Raw genomic sequence first — 18,754 nt, 5'->3', positions numbered from 1 at the left:
GGAGCCACTTTGGAATCTATGTTCTCCTGATTAGAGCCTTGTTTTCTTTTAAAACAGCAGTCACCCCCCCCTCTTTTCCTGTACTCTGTACTCTCAGACACCTCAGCCAGCCAATAAGCTGTCTATGACTCATTCCCCGAAGGGGTTTTCTTTCAAAATTATCTTTTGCACATATGTGGTCTTTGCAATTACAGATGATTATCAAGCAATCTAAATAGTTTGCAGGCTTGTTGATTGTCTGTGGCTGAGACTCAGCCGAAATACCAAAAGTCTACAGAGAGAGGTCTTGGAAATTATTCCAGCAAGGCACATGAGGTACTGCCTGGGAGAGTCAGGGATGGGAAGAATCACATCCTAAAGTTTGCAGGAGAGGAGGAGGCAGGAGTCCGTGTTTGAAGTTCCTACAAAGCTAGTGGACCAGAAGAATCTCTTCTTGCAAGCCCTAGAAACTTTTTAGGGTTAGCGATGAAATTATAAGTCAATAATGGATAAAAGAAAATATGAGAAAGTATCCTTCAGGCAATGAGCTTAGTCAGTTCCAAAGAGAGGCTTGCGGTGTTCAGAAGGGCCTCTTAGCCCATATGCGGGCCGGACAGGTGGTAAAGCACACAGATTTCATTCAGCAGGCCGAAGGAAAAGAGAAAGTGGCCAATTATCCCTGAAGTCTGGGAGAGAGGAGGCTATCTTAGGGGAAATATCCACCTGGCCTGTCTTTCTTGCCCCAGATGGATCAGATAATTATCGGACAAGTTGTTTCCTGCCCATTGTATCCACCTGCTCTTCATGGAGGGAGCAGGTTTCAGATGTCTACACATCAGGATGTGATTCCTTCCTGCCCTAATTGCCCCCGGGGAGCACAATCCCATTGCTAGTTCAAACTGCGGTGGGTAAGTGTCTAACTGTGCCAAAGGATCATAATAATGACCGACATTTATGTAGCATTTTCAAATTTGCCAAGTGCTTTATCTATACTTTGGCAGGTTGTGTAATATAGTGGACAGAACTCTGGACTTGGGGTCAGCAAGACCTGGGTTCTTAATCCCACCTTAGACACTTCCTCATCTATAAAATGGGGCTGGACTTCATGACCTCTGAGATCAAATCTAAATTTGAACTTAATGGCCCTGTGAGGTAGGTCCATAGATATTGCTGCCCCCATTTTACAGATGAGGAAACAGAGGCTCATAGAGGTTCCTTGGCTATGGTCACAGAGATAGAAATGTCAGAGATGGAATCTGAACCCAGTTTTGTTTTGTTTTGTTTTTTGCTTCTCAGGCCAAGATTTTACATATCATATTACATTCCCTTTTATAGATAAGGAAGCATAAGGTTTAGAGTGAGCTTACTTGCTGGGTAGCATTGAGTGGCAAAAGGAAATGATTTGGTGCAGGAGAAATAGTATTGGGCTTAGAGTCAGATCTAATTTTGACTCTCAGCTTATGTCATTCAGTAACCATGTACTCACAGGCAAATCGCTGAAAAGACTAAGAGCCTTCATTTTGAAAAGTCAGTTTCATGACCTATTCAATAGGTTTGTTATGAGAATTAAATGAAATAACATGTAAATTTATGCTTCTATGGATCCATAATCTCATGTATATAAAATGCTATATGAATGTAAGGGGTTAGTGTTATAATTAGTGGTGTCAAGGGCACAATTTCAGTTTAAACAAAATTCAGCAACTACAAATTCTACTACAACCAAAATCTCTATGTAACAAAAAAAAATAATTCTTGACTGCAGGCAGCCATCAAAAATACAGTGTCTATTACGTCTAACACCTGTCCATATGTTTGTCTCTGGATCTTGACTATGTTAGGATGCGTGCGGTGCCTTTCCATCTCAAGAGAGAGAATCAAATGGCTTTTAAATAGAAGAGCAGGAGTCATATTTTTAGAACTCCTTCTTACATGTCAACAATGAAGAAATGGTCCTCTCAGGGAATTATAACAAATATCCTCATTTGTAATATTTAAACTCATCAAACTTTTGGGCTAGGAAAGAACTTACAGAGCAAGGGTTCTTAACTTGAGTTTTGTGAACTCGTTTGTTTGCTGTGGGTTTGGTTTTTTTTAGTATTTTGGGAAGTGTATTTAGGTATAATTGATTTCTTTTGTTTTATTTAAGAATTTAAAAACATTATTCTAACAAGGTTTGATAGGTTTCACCAGATTGCCAAAAAAGGAGGTTAGGAATCTCTGATCTAGTCAAGACCATCTAGTCCAACCCCTTTCCTGACTTTACAGAAGAGGAAACTGAGGGCGAGAGAAAGGAAGTAGATGGAGCTACATCATCCCATGAATTAGTGATAGAGTTAGGACTAGTGGCAAAGTTCCCTTACTCCCATCTTGCTAGTGTTTTTGTTGGTTTTCTTTTCCCCACAACACCAAAGGTGCCTCTGATTTCTTAGCTTTTGAAATTCTCAAATTCTAAGATCTCAGAATTGGAAAGGACCTCAGATGGGTCATCTAATTCATCCCAATTCTTCTACAACATACCTAAAGAGTGTCCCCCAGAGAAGGAGGTCCACACTGAATCCTTGAAGAAATCATTACATAAATATCCTAAGAAATATTTGTGTAGAAAGTAATTAAATATGTCCACACATGTATTTCTTCATGTGGTTATGTGTGTTATGTTGAGCTAGTTTGTGCATTGAGCTCTTGCACTCAGGTGGCTTTTGATGGGCTAGGGAAAGGGTTCCAGTCATTTCCATGGCTCCACAGAATTTTTGATTTATTAATGGATCATAAATCCACATCAGCCACAAGACAGCAAGACGACCTCTGACAGGAAAAAAAAACCAAACAACATATTTGTTGTCATCCTAGAAGACCACCTACCCTAGTAGGAGACAGTGAGTGAGGCACAGTGGAAGGAGGGTTAGACCTGAAGTCAGAAGACCTGGCACCTCTGTGTCCTCTCTGGACCTCCATTATTTCCTCTATAAAATGAAGATTAGACTAGAGCACTTAGATGGTCCCTCATAGCTCTCCATCTATGAGTCAATTTCAGTACCTGTTTCTGGCTTATGCCAAGAACTCTAGTCCATGATTAATTGTTTCCTCTAATTCAGATGAAAAGCTTTATGGTAGGATGAGGGGCTGAATTTCACTGAAACCTCTTAGGATTGTTTTCTAACTGGCTGTAAATGGTGAATTGATTCATTTACTTTGGCAGCGTAAGCCAAAAGTTATGGAAATGGGGTCGTGGAAAATCAGATGTGTGTATATGTGTGTGTGTGTGTGTGTGTGTGTGTGTGTACACGCATGTGCACGTGTGCATGTGTTAGCATGCCTCAGCCCAGATACGTATTTATATTTAAAATTCATTAGGGTGTCTAAAATGCAAAAGCAATTCTGCTGTCACAGAGAAACAGCATGACAGAATATTCAGCAGCCGGGTTTTTTAATAATACATGTTTTTCTTCATAATTAATATAACAAGGTTTCCTGGCTTAGGACTTGGCAAGAATCCCAGGGGGAAAAAAAAAGAGGAGGGAGGCAGGAGAAGGGGGTCATGGTGTAGGGGAGTGAAGGGTAATGTGACGTGATCATCACCCGACCAACAGGTCCCCAAAATATATTTGGTGCTGAACTAGTTCTCAGCCACAACTCATCTAATTGTTTGCTCAGCCTTCCAAAAAGAGAAATCAGATTGCACAGAAGAACATTCCTCTAGGTAGAGGCTTTGTTGACATTCCAAAAACCAGCATTAGGGGCAACAGGCAGGCCTAAGACAAAGAACAAAGTACATTCACTTTGACATAACAAAACAAAACAATGCCGTCTAGTGACTTTGACTCGTTTAGTGTAGATTCCCTTTCCTGAAAACAGTTGACTACCTCTTTGCAATACCAAAACAATTACTTGCTATGTAACTTTGGGGAAATCACTTGCCCTCCCTGGACCTCATATGAAAATTAATGGGTTGGTTCTTTCCAGTTCTAATATTCTGTGGTTAATCCAAGTGAGACTAACAGCTGTCAATTAGTCTTTTTCTTTTTTTTAAACAAACAAGTTGTTAGACCGAAGTGATTAGTTATTTGTCTGAACTAATGGTTTGTTTGTCTATATTGAACAGTCAAAAAGATCAATCTAAGAACCCCATATAGATACTGTTAGTTGATGGCTGAGTTGTTCAGATGGTTGTTATAAGTTACTCTGCTTAAGATGATGATTTATCACCCCAATCTGCTCTGCATTCAATGAATGGCCTTTGGATCTATTTCCTAAGGAGGTGCTGGATATAGGGATTAGAATTAAAATTTTGTGTACAGTAGATCTTGACTTACCAGTGTATTGGCCTGAAAATAACAGTGATATGGAATGTGTGTGAAATCCCTTATTTATTAGTATTAGTTTTATTATTACTGATAAGTTGCAAGAATAATTCACATTTGTATAGCATTTTATAATTTTTCAAAACCATTTCACATATATTATGTCATTCAGTCCCCTCCATCCCTAGTGAGGTGGGAGGGCATATTTCATTATCCACATCGGCTAGATAAGGAAAGTGAGAAACAAAGTTAAGTGACTTGCCCAAGATCATACCACTGGTTAGCAAAAGGTTAGAGAGTATTGTACCTGAAATGAAGGAGACCTGGTTTCAAATCATGCCTCTGATACTTACCAGAGATGTGAGTCACTTCAATTCTCTAGGATCCAGTTCCTTAATCTGTAAAACGGGAAATGATAATGATCCCAGCAGGACCTATCTCAAAGGGTTGGTGTGAATCTCATATGAGATGATGTACATAAAGTGAAAATTTCTAAGTACTGTCTAATTATCAACTTTTATTATCAGAGAGATAGTTGAGAGGCTGGTTGGGCAGCTAGGTTGGTGCAGTGGATAGAGAGTCAGGCCTGGATTCAGGAAGATAAGACTTTATTAAGTGCTTGCTATGTGCTAGGCAGTACGCTAAGCACTGGGTAAGCAGGGGGTCGCAAAACTCTTAGTGCGTTAAGCCTTGCTGCAATAAGACTTTTGGGTACCTTGTACAAAACAAAAGCAAAAATAGTCCCTGCCCTCAAGAAGTTTATAACTGAATGAGTGAAAATAACACATTACATAAATCAATTCATAAAAGACAGCTATATAGTAGATAGAAAGTAGCCTTAGGTGGGAAGGCGCTAGCAGCTGGGAGGATGACGGGCTTTCTATAGGAGGTGGCATTTCAGTTGAGTCTTAAAAGAAGGCAAGGATTCTAAAAGTCAAAAGTTAGGATAGATTATTCTAGGCATGAGAAGATGGAGCATTGTGTGAGGAACAGTAGATAGGTCAATACGACTGGAAAGGTAGAAAATGTTGTAAAGAGCTTTGAGTGGCAGAGGAGCTTGTATTTACTTCTAGTTGTAATAGGAAACGGAGTTTCTTGATCTACATTTTGAAAATCACTTTGGTACCTAAGTGGAAGATGGATTGGAGTGAGGAGGAGACTTGAGGAAAGGAGTCAGATTAAAGACTATTGCAATAGTCTAGGCAAGAGGTGAAAAGGACCTGAACTAGGGTGGTGACATGTAAATGAGCAGGGGATGAATTTGAGAGACACTGTAGAGAAAGAAATTGCAATAATTGGCAATTGATTGGATAAGTGTGGTGAGCAAAAGAGAGCAATTGAGGACAAAAGCAAAGTTGCAAACTTGGATACCTAGAAGAATGATAGTACCCTTATTGGTAATAGAGAAATCCAAAAGAGGGGTGAGTTTAGTTGGAAAGATAATGAATTCTGTTTTAGACATCTTGAGTTTGAGATGCCTCTGAAACATACATTTCAAACTGTTTAATAGGGAGTTGATGATACAAGACTGAAACTCAGTAGAGAGACTAGGACTGAATACACACACACACACACACACTCATATATATATAGAGAGAGATATCTAGCAGTCATCTGAATAGAGATAATAATTAAACCCATGAAAGCTGATGAGCTCACCAAGTAAGAGGGTATAAAGGAAAAAAGAAGAGGACATAAAATAAAGCCTTGAGGAATAGCCATAGTTAGTGGGTGTGAGATGGATAAAGATCTATCAAAGGAGAGTAAGAAGGAATGATTGATCCTACAAGTAGGAAGAGAACCACTAAAAAGCAGAGTCACCAAAACCTACAGTGGAGCAAATATCCAGAAGAAGGTATTCAAGTGTGTCAAGTGCTGCAGAGAAGTTAAGAGAGATGAGGGATTAGGTTTGCAATAAAGAGACCATTGGTGCCTTGAAGAAGGCAGTTTTCATTGAATACTAAGGTAGGGAGTCAGATTGCTGAGGGTTTGGAAGAATGAGAGGTGGGGAAGTAGAGGCACAATATATAGTATTTTTTCTTTTTTTTCTTTCTTTCTTTTGTTAAATTAAAAATTCTGTTTAGTACTTTATTTTCCCCAATTACACGTAAAAACAATTTTGAACATTTGTTTGTAAAATTTTGAGTTCCAACTTCTTCCCCATCCTCCCTCCTCACCCCTCCCCCACATTGAGAAGGCAAGCAATTCGACATAGGTTATACATGTATAGTCATGTAAAACATATTTCCATATTAGCCATGTTGTGAAAGAAAACAGGGACAAAGAAAAAACTCAAGAAAAATATAGTAAAAAAAGTATGCTTCAATCTATATTCAGGCACCATCGGTTCTTTCTTTGGGAATAGATAGCGTTTTTCATCGTAAGCCCTTCAAAGTTGTCTTGGATCATTGTATTGCTGGGAAAAACTAAGTCATTCACAGCTGATCATCATACAGTATTGCTCTCACTTGGTACACAGTACGTGTCACTTTGCATCAGCTTCTGTAAGTCTTTCCAGGTTTTTCTGAGAGCATCCGGCTCATCATTTCTTATAGCACGATAATATTCCATTGTAATCACATACCACAATTTGTTCAGCCATTCCCCAGTTGATGGGCATCCCCTCAATTTCCAATTCTTTGCCACCAGAAAAGAACTGCTATAGATATTTTTGTTCATATGGGTCCTTTTCCTTTTTGTTTTTTAAATCTTTTTGAATACAGACCTAGTAATGGTGATGCCAGGTCAAAGGGTATGCATGGTTTTGTAACCCTATGGGCACAGTGCCAAATTCTTCTACAAAACTGTTGAATCAGGTTAGAGAGTTTTTTGAAGGCTAGCTAAGGAAAGGAAGAGAGGTAAAGAACAATAGTTGGTGGGCATGGTATGATCTAGTGAGTTGCTTTTTTGTTTTTCTTCTTTTTAGGCAGGGGAAGACTTAGATGTTTTTATAGGCAGCAGGAGAGGAACCAGGAAATAGAGAGTAATTGAAAATTTAGAGAGAATGTGGATGATGGTGGGGACAATCTTCTAGAGAAGACAGTAGGATATGGTCTAAGCAAGCAGATGGCCCTTCTTATCATCAGAAACTGGAGAATAACAACAGAGAGATGTAAGATGAGGAGAAGGGAAGAAGAGGGTGAATGGTCTAAATTTGGGGAGTAAAATATGATGTAATGTGTTCAACTGAGAGATTGAAGGAAGAGAATGTTATAGGAGGTTTGAAGACAGAAAAGAACATTTGAAACAGCTTCTGTGGTGAATAGGATGAGAATTTATTAAGGGAGGAGTGGTTTTGGTGCAGTGAGGGCCCAGTTGAGATTACTGGAATAAATTTGTAGTCAGCTTAATCTGAATAGTTTTGTGATTTCCTCCAGCAACATGGGAGTAGGAGTGAAGGAGGGGGATAATTGGAATAATCCAAGGATGGAGTTCAGCAGGGCATGATCAGCAACAGGACAAGAGCACAAGAAATTCAAGAGCATAGTTGAACTGATTCACCAGGTGGTTGAGATTGGGAATGGAGAAGGGTATTGTCGGCATAGGGGGAATGACCTGGGACATGAAGAACTTCATGACTGGAAGTCACAGCTGGGACAAAACATATTTAGGAGCAGTAAAAAATAGAGAGTGGTGAAAAGGTAAGTGATTATGGTCAAATAGAAATGCAGAGTTCCTAAACATGGGAGTAGAACCCATGAGGTAGAATAGAAGAGTAGGTCATAGATCCATTGTAAGGGAGAAGGGCTTAATGGAGCTATATTAGTTTTTAAGTTCAATGGCAATACTCATATCATCAGTACTAAATATAGGATTTTAGACATCCTGTAGTTCTTACGTTGATGATAAGAACATCTCATATAAATACAACCCAAAACATTTTCCCTAAGCTTCTACCACACAACATTCTATGTGCCTTGATGGTGGCCATGTTCTCAATCTACTTTCATCTGAGTCACTGAGAGTAGCTCTAAACTTTCAGGTTGGTTTTTCAGGAGTGAGGATTTATACTAGGCCATTCGAACTTTAGGCCCACTGCGTTCACTGGAGAGTTGACTAGCCATAGTTAAAGGGTAATTTGTAGCCATAGAACAGAATTTTTCTCTGACTTTTATGGGAATTGAACTCTGACTTTGGCTCCATTAACATTACTGTAACCTACTAAATTAACCAGTACAGGCATCTGTTAGACCACTCCATGAAGCTGGGATTGTTAAAGTTAAAGATGAAATGTCATCACATCTCTAGCATCTTCTCCAGGTTTCAGGGGTGGCATGTTTCCTTTCAGCTTTTGTAGCCTCTACTAAGACCAAGCCACCCCTACCAAATCCTTTAAAGAAGACATGGAAAGATACGTTGTTCATCATCCATTTTCCCAGGATGCATTAAACCTTTTGGCATTTGACTTCAGATAGGGTTACCGTAAAGACCAAATGAGATTAATGTAGAGCAATTTGACAGCCCCAGAGTGTTATGTGAACTAATGTTTGAATTAGCATTATCACTGTTGTTGAGTCATTTTTCTGAAGTGTCCAACTCTTTGTGACCCCGTTATAGGTTTTTTTTTTTTTGGCAAAGATACTGGAGTGTTTTGCTATTTCCTTCTCCAGCTCTTTGTACAGAGGAGGAAACTGAGGCAAACAGGGTTAAGTGACTTGCCCAGGGTCACACAGCTAGTAAGTGTCTGAAGCTGGATTTGAATTCATGAATATGAGTCTTCCTGATTCCAAGCCTAGTATTCTATCCATTATACCATCTAGCTGCCCCCATTGTTATTATTATTGATGGCTTCGATGAATGCATTGATGGGATGGAGGGAATAAGCATTTATATTTCATGATCCAGACACCATGCTAAGCACTTTATAAATATCTCACTTGGTCTTTAAGGCAACTATGGCTTGGGATAGTGCACTGGATCTGGAGTCAGGAAGACCTGAATTCAAATCCAGCCTCAGACACTTACTAGTTATGTGACCCTGGGCAAATCACTTAACCTTGTTTGCCTCAGTTTCCTCATCTGTAAAATGAGCTGGAGAAGGAAATGGCAAACCACTCCAGTATCTTTGCCAAGAACCTCCCCCGCCAAAAGAAGGGTCACAAAGAGTTGGACACAATTGAAAACAACTAAACAACAACAACAATATATCAGGCACAGATAAAGCATTCTTATCTAATATGTGAATGGTATTAAGTTGCAGGGGATAGCTAACACACTAGATGACAGAATCAGGTTCCAAAAAGTTCTTGAAATCCAAAAACAATGGGCAAAATCTAAGATGAAATTGATTAGGGATAAATGTGAAAACCTTCACTTAGACTTAAAAAGAAAAAAACCCTGTCAAGTATGATGACATGATGGGAAAGATAATAATTTAAAAATAGACTTGGGATTTTTTGAGGTCTGTAAGCTTAATGTGTCACCAGTGTAAGGTAGCAGTCATAAAAGCTATTGGTGTTATAGGCTACATGAAAAGAAACATAGGATCCAGTGTAAGTTGGTGACTTCCTTATTGTCTCCTGCTCTGGCAGTAAGATATGGGTGCAGGAGCTGGGGACATGGAACTTGGAACAAGATGAATTGGCCTGGGGGAATGAAAGCTGTCTTCATGTCCTTGAAGGGATCTTATGAGGGACGGAGCAGGCTTATTCTGGCGTGCCCCAGAGGGCAGAATTGAGTACAAGTGGAAGTTGCAGAAGAGGCAGATTTTGGCCTAGTATGTGAGGGAAAAATGACCTACCTGAACTTCTCCTTTTTGTTTTCTTTGTTTGTTCATCATCCATGGTGCAAAGGAAAGTGTGCTGAATTAGGAGTCAGAAGCCCTGTGTTCAAAACCTGTCTCTTCCACTAATTCCCTGCATAATCTTGGGCAAGACACTAAACTTCTCTGGGCCTCAGTTTCCTCAACTGTAAAATGAAGGGGTTGAAATAGATGATCTCCATCTTTCAAACTATGATGCTACAGTCCATGTTTTAGCCCCTGAGGGCTAACCTCCTATAGGAGTCCTCCAAGGCTTTGTCCAGAGCCTTTTCTTCTTCCTCCATTCGTTAATGAGAGTTAAGCTATCTATACCCGTGGCTTCCAAATCATCTGTCACCAAAGTCTCATCTTGCGTAGCCAACTGCCTGCTCAACATCTCCACCTGGATGTTATATCAGCATCAGCAACTCCACACGCCTAAAATGAAACTAATCATCTTTCTCTTTGGGCTTGCCTTTTCTCCAAAAACAGCTATCTCTGTTGAGTAAACCACCATCCAGGCACCACTAGCTGTTCTTTAAACTCAAAATTTTATCTCCAGACCCTACACATTTGCACAAGCTACTCCCTATGCCTGATAATATATTTCCTCATCTCTACTTCCTCAAATCCTTCTCTTCAATCATCAGCTAAGTAAAATACCGCATTCTAGGACAAGAAGCCTTTTCTGATCTCCCCCTTTGTTAGTGGTCTCTCCAGGCTCAATTAACTTTGTATTTACTCGTGCATATACATACTGCATCCATCCATTAAATGTGACATTCTCAAAAGCCACTAAGTTCTTTTCTGCATTTGTATACTCAGTACCTATGAGATGTTCAGGGAGGACTAGCACCTCTAGTGTGAGGGCTTGCCTAATCCTCTTCAGGGCTACTCATTCTCCTTTGGTGTCCACCTGCCACCCAACTCTCACCTGTGTCTCCAAGAAGCTGTAGCATGTATAGTGGCCATACCCTGGTAAACCATCCTGGGAGACAGGCTAAACTAGGTTGAAGGTAGCTGATGGGCCTCAAACCCATCAGTGAGTTGGGGGGTGTCTACCTCAAGCATGTGAAGGCTTTTCCTGGCGGAATGGGCAGATGAGAGCAATTTGTTCCAACAGCCACAAAGGCGGGTGAAGCAGGCTCTGTGAAGCATTTAGAGCTTGGTCAGACTTTGAAGACACCAAAGTCATCCACTGAATCCCGGGCCATTACCAGTCTTCTAGATTTTGACCTGCCACTGGAATTTGATAACCCAGGGAGAAAGAGCAAGGCTGACTACTTTGTGCATCTCTGCATCACTTATATCAAATTCACAAGCAAGTGAAGACATCACCCAGTGATGTCATTGGTCCTTTTTGAAAATGAAGGGCAAACAACAACTCTGTACCTAACACATAACAAACACTTAACCACCATGTATTGAATTGAATCAAAATGACCTTTTTATTCAACCCAATCAATGCCCCACCATTTTTTCTAATGGAAATTTCTGTCATAGGATCATAGTATCCTAGCACTAGAACATTTTGCAATTGAGAAAACTTTGGCAAGGGTATGAAGAGACTTGTCCAAGGTCACATCTCTCACTCCCATTCTCCCTTCTACAAGCCAAGCTCTTTCTGTGACAACTCACTTTGTCATCCATCCTGCTAAGGCGGAAAGAGCATGGACATGGAGTTGGAAGAACTGAGATCAAGTTTTGCTGCAGCATCTGCTTACTAGCTAGTGAATTCTGGGAACTTGCTTTATACCTCTATGCCCTGGTTTCTTTCTCAATCAATTGGGAATAATCCTACTTACACTATCTCCCTCAAATCAGGGCCAGATCACAGAGCAGATATGAAAAGTTGTCTCCATAAAGCCCTATATAAATGTCACTTAATATTATTGGTCCAGTCCTGTGACTTCATGCAAGTAGGGAACTCATGATGTAGCTTGTTAAACTGTCTGCAACATATAATGTTTGGAAATTGACTGAGGGAAATGAGAGGTTAAGTGACTTGTCCACTGTCAAAAAATGTATGTATGTTGGAGATAGGATTTGAACCCAGGTCTTCTTAGCTTCAAAGCTGGTCCTTTCTCCAGATTGTTTCCTCTAGCTATTATTAGGCAGCTGGGGGTGCAGTGGTTAGAGGGCTGGGCCTAGAGTTGGGAAGACCTAAGTTCAAATCTAGCCTTGCATATTTATTAGCTGTATGATCGTGGGCAAGTCATTTTATTTCTGTTTGCCTCAGTTTCTTCTACTGTAAAATTGATATACAAATAGCATCTACTTCTGAGGGTTGTTATGAGGCACAGTGCCTGGAATCTAGTAGGCATTTAATAAATGCTTGTTTCTTTCCTTCATTAAGGGGGTAGTGGTGGTGGAATGGGATAAACAGTTCTATCTCTAAATTAAGAAAATATAGCTAAAATAGGTGAAGAGGAATTTGTCTGTACTACGCCAAACCTCCAGATGAACAGCAGAAATTTTAGCCAACCAATTCAATATCCACATGTGCATGGTATAATAATTGCTCATATTTCAATAACACTTTCTATTATAATAATAGCTAACATGTATATAGCACATCAAGGTTAACAAAGCATTTTACATGCATTATGTAATTTGATTCTCACAGGAATGCCAAGAGTTATTAGCACCCCCATTTTACAGATGAGGAAACTGAGGCTCAGAGGAGTTCAGCAACTTGCCCCAGATCACACTGGTGGTCACACGGTGGCACGAACAGGGCTCGAACCCAGGGCTTCTACCATTACCTGCGATGCTCTGGGCACTGCAACACAAACACCGGGCAGCCCTGTGGCACTGGCCCGCTCGTGCCTCCTGCAGTTGGCACACAGAGAGCGGTGCTCAGCAGGCCTGTCAAAAGTTATTCAGAAGCTGAGCTTCGCTCCTTTTTCTGTTTCCCTTCATGAGTTTGTAGATGAAAAGTACAGAGTGATCCATCTGCCTTCTCCCTGAAAGCCCTTGAAATGCAACCCTGGATGTGCCTACGGGATTCGGCAATTTCAGTTTCCTTGAGAACAGCAGGCACCAATGTCTGGCTGCAGAGGGAATAATAGGAGGTGAAGCCAAGCTCGGAGTCTGCAGGCTCCCCTTTTGTCTGAATTTAGCTTCAGGCGCCAGTGTCCTGCTTCCTGGGAAAGACAAGCCTGCCCCCTGCTGACCTTGGGAAAGATAGCATCAGGGCCAGCACGGCCCGAGGAAGCAGCCTGCCGGGCTGGAGGCCGTGGGCAGTTGGGGCCAGAGCACTGGGCTGGTAGTCAGGAGGCCAGGATTCAAGTCCTGGCATGCCACTACTTCTCTCCGGGCCTCAGTTTCCTCATTTGTCAGATAAGGATGATGGTGTTTTGAATGGAAGTTTGTTCCTCTCAAATTCGAGGACTTGCAAAATGTTTGAGCCACTCAGGAGGGCTGGCCCCAGCAAAATGGTTAAGCAGATACAGCCTATTGATGCCAAATACCTTGCCTTGACAGGCATCTAGTGACCTCTCCTGGCTGCTTTCAGATTCCTGGGCACCATGGAAAGAATGCTGGACCTAGAGCCAGGAAGACTTGTATTCAGGCATATCATTATCATTATCAGTAATGATGATGATGATGATGATGATGGTAAATCCAGCCTCAGATACTTGCTAGTTGTGTGACCCTGGGCAAGTGACTTCTTGTCTGCTTCATTTCTTCATCTGTAAAATGGGGAAAATAATAACGCCTCCATCCCAGGGTTGTTATGAGGATAAAATTACCTATTTGCAAGCTGCCTTGTGAACCTTAAAGTGCTACATAAATGCTAGCTATCATCATCATCATCATCATCATCATCATCATCATCGTCATTTTACCCACCAAGACCCAAACAGCAAATTGAGCTTCTCTGCCCTCTCTTTCCCCTCCCCTTACCCAGACTTCTATGAGCTCCTTGAGATCAGGGGCTATCTCATTTTTGCATCTATATCTTCACCCCTAGCATGGCACATAGTAGAGTTTAATAAATGTTTGTTGATTGGCTGATTGATTAATTGAATGAATGCCTAGTGCTCAGAACCTTTCTCCTACGCTTCCCACTGCTCATTCTCATAGAAACTCACCCTGTGCTGTAAGCTGAAAGGCAATGGATGTTCATTAGAGCAGTTGTCCCAATTCATACTAATTTATTACCTGGTTAACAAAAGTTACCTTTTTGGTCAACATATAGGATCACAGAATCTTAGAATTGGAAGGCACCTCTGAGTAAGTGCCTTAAATCTTAGGAAGACTTTTAAGAAGGGGCATGAATAGTGAGAAATTTCATGGAGAGGGGGTAGGTTTTTGGTCAGAGGAATTGGGGCAGAGAGGACTCCAATTAGCTGCATTCCTAGTTATGTCTTAGAACCAAGGTGTAGTTATGAGAAAGGCCAGAGGGAAGATAGTCAGAACCAAAGACAATTCTAATCCCAGAGTAATCTGGTTAGGTCCCAGCAGTGAGCTTAAAGAAGTTAGAACAGGTAAGGGGAGTCAGGGGAGGCTGATAGCCAACTAGCTACAGGAGAAAGTCTAGGTAACTATGGGGCAGCAAGACTTAACCATAAAGATTGTGGTTACGGCTCATCCTGTCCATGAGAAGAGGGATCAGAGTCAAATAACATCACAGTCCTACAGGAATTGGTACATGGCACAGAGTATCAAGGCAAAGACTTAAGCATAGGTCAATATAGGAACCCAGGTCATAGGACTGAGGTGGAAAGTAGGGATTTGATCCCAATGGTCAGAGTTCAGTCAATGAAAATGAAGTAGAAGGTCAAAGAACCAGCAGCCAAGCTGGTTTGGTACTAAGCCTTTGAAATGTTGAATCCAGAGATCTTTACATCTCTTCCGCACAGGCCTGAGTTGGTCCCTGGCTCAGGGACAGGCTAAGCTGGTAGTTGGGCAGGGCATGGCCTAGCAGGAATGAGGAAAAAGGAGCCAGATTAGTCATGGCACTACCTATGAAAACGGACAGCTCTGAGGTCAGGCGCCATTCTGGGTTGTTGACTCTGACCTCTTGATCTTGTTCCTCATCCAAATGCAAATACGATATTTCTTCATTTCGGCTTACTAGTTTGAAATGTGCCTGCATTGGATGGAACAGACAGTTCTTGGCTGGGTTTAGCCTGAGGAAGAGTGGAGAGGCCTGCCCCCTGCAAAGATCCTTTAACTATCAAATCTTAGTTTCTGTTTGGTGAATCATGGAAGGCTCTCTTCCCCTCTTCCTGCCATTCATCTGAACGCATTCCAGGCTTATTTATCACAGGCATATACTCCTTGATGGTCACATTCAACAACTTTTATTAAGTACTTACTATGGGGAAGACACTGCATAAGACCCTATGGATGCAAACATGATATTGGACATAACCTCTGCCTTCAAGGAACTAATAGTCAGGGAAGATGAGACTCAGAAACCAATAGAGATTTTCCACCAAAGACTAGTTAATTCTCCTGGTTTAAGACAATACAAAAGTCTAATGAAGTTGCCTAAAGTAATACAAGTTAAAGTGATTTGCTCAACATCCCATCTCTACTGTCAGAGGCTGGATATGCTCAGCGTTCTAACAACTACCAAATTGTCTCGAAAACTGGTCTTGACCTCTGTTGGTGTAGGGAGCTCCCGATGAGACAATCTTTTCTACTAATATACATCAATGACTTCTCTACGACCTAGTCTTAGGAAGTTGTTTGGAATTACCTGGAGGTTGAGCAGCTCACCCAAGTTTATATAGTTAGTATGCATCAGAGGCAGGACCTGAATTCAGCTCCTGCTGACTCTAAAGTCATCTCTTTGGCTTTTTTTTTACTTTAAAGTTATATCTATGGGAGATAGAGATCTCCCATAGCCACGCCACCATTCAAGTTAGAAAATAAGTAAGTGCTTTGGGAAAGAGCAAGCAATAATGCCTCAGAGAGATTCAAGGAGGGAAAGGCTCCTGGTAATGGAGGAGGCATCTGAACTGGGCCTTGAAGGAAGGGGCCTTCCGTAGGTGGATTGTGAAGGAGTCTCTTTCAGGCATGATGGTAAAAGGACAATGGATTTGGAATCAACAGACCGGAGTCCAAATCTCGGCTCTGTGATATTGGGCAAATCTCTTCACTTCCCTTTGCTTTAGTTTCCTCATCTGTAAAATAGGTTGTTGGAATAGATCATCTCTAAGGTTTCCTCATATGTAAATTTCTCTGTCTTATATCCCAGGAGAGGGTAGTTCCTGAGATGAACGGGGAAATAGTCAGTGGCTCAATTTGGCTGGAATGTGGAATGCTTGAAGAGGATCATAGGGTCATAGATGAGAGAGGAAGGGAGTTCAGAGGCCTTTTAGTCCTGCCCTCTCATTTTTACAGATCAGGAAACTGAGGCCCAAGGAAGTTAAGTGACTTACCCAAGGACACAAGTAGTAAGAATCAAAGGCAGGAGCAGTGAAACAAAGGTGGAAAAGTAAGCTGGTACCAGATTATAGAAAGCCTTGAAAACCAGGCTACAGAGTTTATATTTATCTTCCAAGTAGTAGGAAAGCCAGAGAAGGTTTGAGTGGTGTATCAAATACATGCTTTGAGAAGATTACTTTAGCAGTAATATAGAAGATAGGCTGGATGGTAGAGAAACTTGAGGGAGGGAGAGCAGTTAGGAAGCCTTACAGTACCAGGCAAGAGTAAGACTTGAACTATGTTGGGGGGAGTGAAAGTAGAAACGAGGAAAGGATATGAAAGATATTTCACAGGTGGAAAGGGCAGGGCTTTGATGAATGATTGGATTGTGGGGGAGAGAGAAGAGTCAAAGATGAGTTTAAGATGAGTCTGGATTACTAGGGAAATAATGGTGCCATTAGTGAACTTAGAGAAAGTAACTGCTGTCAGAACAGAGTGGTCAGAAGAGAGCAGAAGCCAGATTGCCAGGACTGATGAATAAGTAGGGTTGGCAAATGTAGACAGCTCTTTCAGCTTGGGGTGGAGCAAACTTTGAAAAATGGTGCTCCAAAGTTCCAAGCTCTGTCCTTCCCCAGTGCTTAAACTAGTAGAAGCTTGACCAAGACCCCTAGGGCTGAAGAGTGTGTGCTGGTTAGTGATAAGATGGTGGATGGGGACAAGCAGGATTATAGACCTGTAGAGATGAGGGTGGCATATGTTCGTTGGTTTTCAAAGGCAGCAGGGAGTAGGGCTGTAGGGTGAGCTACCAACCCATATATCACAGAAAATGTTTGTGAAATGTACCTCCCTTTCTTCTTTTCAAGGATGGGGGTCTATGGGTACAGGATATTACATACGTATGGTTGATGCTTTGGCTCATTTTATTTCATTGCTTGCCTCCTCTTCTTTATTATTCTTTGTTACAAGATATGCCTGTCTGGAGGAGAGAGGAGGAAGAGTTTATTTGGAATTTAAGGAGGTATAAAAAAAAAGCTATTAATTAAAATGAAAAGAAAAGGAAATTTGGGAGTCATCTTTGGCACACAGATTCCTGGCCCAGGTCAGGTCAAGGTAGAGACTGTGGCAGATAAAAGGAAATACGGGAAGTAATCTGCCCTCATAGAACTTGTCACACAGAGAGAAAGGCAAAGCAAGACTCAAACAGGAGAAATCATTAAAAGTAATATAAGACAGTTTATCTTGAGGCTCAATGAATAGTCAAGGAAGCAAGAGCTACAGGAACTCAAAGAAAGGAGATATCCATTCCAGAGCATGTGAGAAGGTTAGAGGCTGGGTAATATCTTGTTTTGGATGCTCTAGAGTGGATTTGTGGCTCCAGTTAGGGGTTGGAGGAGATGCCCTTGAGCTGCTTTCCAGCTCTGATAAGCTCTGAATACCTCTGGGGGCAGGGTTAGGAAAACAAACAACAAAAGAAAGGAAGAAACCAAGAGGAGCACCAAATCACTCCAATAAGAAATGCAAATCAAGGCAATGTTGAGGTTTCACCTTGGATCCAGAAAATGGGCAAAGATAACAAAATGTGGGAATAGTCAATGTCGGAGGTATTGTGGAAAGGTGGGCACAATAATGTACAGTTGGAGTTATGAATGGATCCAATAATTCTGGAAAGTAATTTGGAGTTTTACTAAGAAAGTGACTGAAAAGTCCATACCCTAAGACCTAGAGATCCACTGTTACGTATCTTCTCAAAGGGAGTTGGAAAAAGAAAGAGCCCAAGGACAGCAAAATATTTATAGCAAAACTTTTTTGTACTAGAAAAGAACTGAAAACAAACAGATGCCCACCAATTAATAATAATAGTAGCTAAATTATTGTACAGCATTTACTATGTCCAGGAACTATACTAAGTACTTTACAATTATTATCTCATTTGACCCTCACAATAATGCTGGGAGGTAAGTACTATTATTATCCTCATTTTACAGATAAAGAAAATGAGATGTCTGGCTTAAATGACTTGCCTAGGGTCATACAATTAGTAAGTATCTGAGGCTAGATTTAAAACCCAGGTCTTCCTGATTCCAGGTCCAGAACTCCATTCACAGGGCCACATAGCTGCCTATTGACTAAATAAGCTAAACAAATAATAAAATGGGATATAACTGTGCCATAAGGAGCAATGAATATTAAAAAGCAGAGAAGCATGGGAAGACTTGTATGAACTGATGCAAAATGAAGTAAGCACAAGCAGGAAAACAGTATCTACAATGACTACAGCAGTATAAATGAAAGAGTAACAATAAAACATTTGAAACTTGCATGCTTCAAAATTATAACTATAATTCTC

The 18,754-nt window shown here is 41.0% G+C and overlaps 1 protein-coding gene across 1 annotated transcript in view; it reads left to right on the top strand.

Moving 5' to 3' along the window:
* Nucleotides 1–18,754, top strand: part of HABP2 (hyaluronan binding protein 2) — a 55,492-nt gene that overhangs the window by 1,898 nt on the left and 34,840 nt on the right. The gene's annotated exons all lie outside the window — the stretch shown is intronic.

Source organism: Vombatus ursinus, unplaced genomic scaffold (assembly GCF_900497805.2).
Source record: "Vombatus ursinus unplaced genomic scaffold, bare-nosed wombat genome assembly UNPS02009205.1, whole genome shotgun sequence".
NCBI classification, from domain to species: Eukaryota; Metazoa; Chordata; class Mammalia; order Diprotodontia; family Vombatidae; genus Vombatus; species Vombatus ursinus.
The sequence above is the reverse complement of the archived record's forward strand: the minus strand, read 5'-3'. Positions and strand labels throughout refer to the sequence as shown.